The sequence below is a fragment of the Bombus pyrosoma genome, linkage group LG3 (genome assembly GCF_014825855.1).
Source record: "Bombus pyrosoma isolate SC7728 linkage group LG3, ASM1482585v1, whole genome shotgun sequence".
NCBI classification, from domain to species: domain Eukaryota; kingdom Metazoa; phylum Arthropoda; class Insecta; order Hymenoptera; family Apidae; genus Bombus; species Bombus pyrosoma.
Window position 1 is genome coordinate 14,049,423 of NC_057772.1, and position 2,260 is coordinate 14,051,682.

Here is a 2,260-nt window from a genome sequence, read left to right on the forward strand (position 1 = left end):
TATATACCAGTGCCATTACCACCTCAATCTATTTCAGCCAAATTCATTAATCGCTACAATATGCATTCGACCTGGTGGTACGTATGCATTTAAAACATATTTGCCATAAATTTATTCCAGAATCAGTCTTCCGCGTATACGAGATACATATGTTAATAACATTCAAACAGTATTATTTTTGTTTTTTACCTACTGATATTCGAATAAAAATATATATAATGAAAAGAAGTTATTGTTGCTTATAAAGAATTGAATAAATTTTGATTTGAATTATTGTATTAAAAAACACCTGAATCAAGTGTTCAAAATATACTTTAATATAACTGATTTACATGTCATTACCTTCACTGATAATAAGCTAAAAGAAAAATTATGAAGTTTATGCCTTTCCCGTTTTTCATAACGCATACAATACAGTAATTGTAAGAAAATGTTTTGACGTAACATAAGAAAATTCTGTAATTTATGCGGGAAATAAACTATATCACTGCCGTAAAAAATAAAAGAGTTATGAGCAGGCATAAACTGCTAAATAATGTACAAAAGGGAACATATATACACAACGAACATGTTCGAATATTTTGAAACTTTCTGTAGGTAATATAACATTCAAGATTTTGGATTTTATTACCTACTTTCACCACAAATAGCGACAATCATTCAAATCCTTCGTGTTGAAAGAGAGATTGTTGAAGGAAATTGTTTTTATAATGGTCATAAAGCCATAAAATCGGCATCTGGACAATTAGGACCACGCCGAACTTGTAAAATATATTGTTTGATCAGCTGTCCCTCCTTTTCTTTTTTGATGGACAATCAAAATCACCTAGCTATTAAACTATTAACTGCCGCTATTTATTACCGTGGCTAGCAAGTGAGAAACTTTTCATAATTCATACCTGTAGTATATTCCTTGTACCAAAAATTAAATTTTAGAGCTGTTTTTCTAGATATTCCGTATTTTTCCAAAGGAAATAGGCATTCTCCTAAACGTAAGGAACGAAACCTACCTCGATCTGTGACTGTATTTCCAGTTATATCTATTTTTACTTTTTATAGTGTTCGAAAACATTTATTAGACTCGCAATCAAAGATTGTAAACCGCTGGAATTTGCAAAGTGCTTTTTAATATAAACTTTTAGAATACTTCAAAATAATCATAAATCTGACAAACTATTTGCTTAGTGTTTTGTTCAAATTAACTGAATCCTGTAAAACCATGGCAATAAATCACGTGAAAAACAATCCAGTTATCACGGCTAACGCATGGTATAATGCCCATCCTTATGTAAACAAAAGAAAGTAAAATTATTACGTGTCGTAGTAACTTTTATTACAAGTAACTAAAATAAAATAAATTAATATTAGATTACTCTATATTAATGATCAATCGCACTCCATTATAAAAATGTATAGATATTAACAAAAATTTTAACTACTTACTGTTTTATGTACAATTTTGGTGTATGTAAAATGGTAATTTTGTTGTTTCTAAAATGTTTCAAGTTACATAGATTACGTCTAATATTTTGTTAGGAGATAATAATTATTAACTTCGTGTATGTTTATTACAATTTTTAAAAGATCGGTTCAGAACGTAACAAAATAATCTCTTTTATATCACTGCATTTATATACATATATGAGTGTTTTATAATACGTAAATACGTCGAAAATAAAACGCAAGATAAGGCAAGGCAACAAATATTTATGGAGATCCCGCACGCGCGCGTTGCACCTTACACGTTGACTGCCAGACGAATTTTCCATGGTTTGCCCAAAGCGCCGACGTGAACTTTTCATTATGCGATACATATTATGTTGAAATATTATTTGCAGCAAATAAAATGAGTTATAAAATCATGCTTGAAGCATTTTTCGTGGTGAGGGCCACCGGTGATCCCCACGGCAGTCAACGTGTTATTTGTATATTTCATGATTTATCACAGAAAGATAATATGTGAAAAACAGAAATTTTAGTATCCTGTTAGTTCTCGTGCTTTTTACATGAAACTTTAGTAAAACCTTAAAGTTCAACTAATTATTATTCCCATATATACTATTGTGGCGGCACTCGACAACACAAATACCGCCACTCGACACTAACTAGTAACGGACGACGGTAGCGCAGTGGTTAGCGCCTTAGGTTACGAACGTTCGGATCCCGGGATCGAATCCCGGCGACCGAAGTCCGATTTTTCTTCCACGAGTCATAAATAGGGAGAAAAATACAGCAGTACCCCCAACAGCAGCGGCATCTA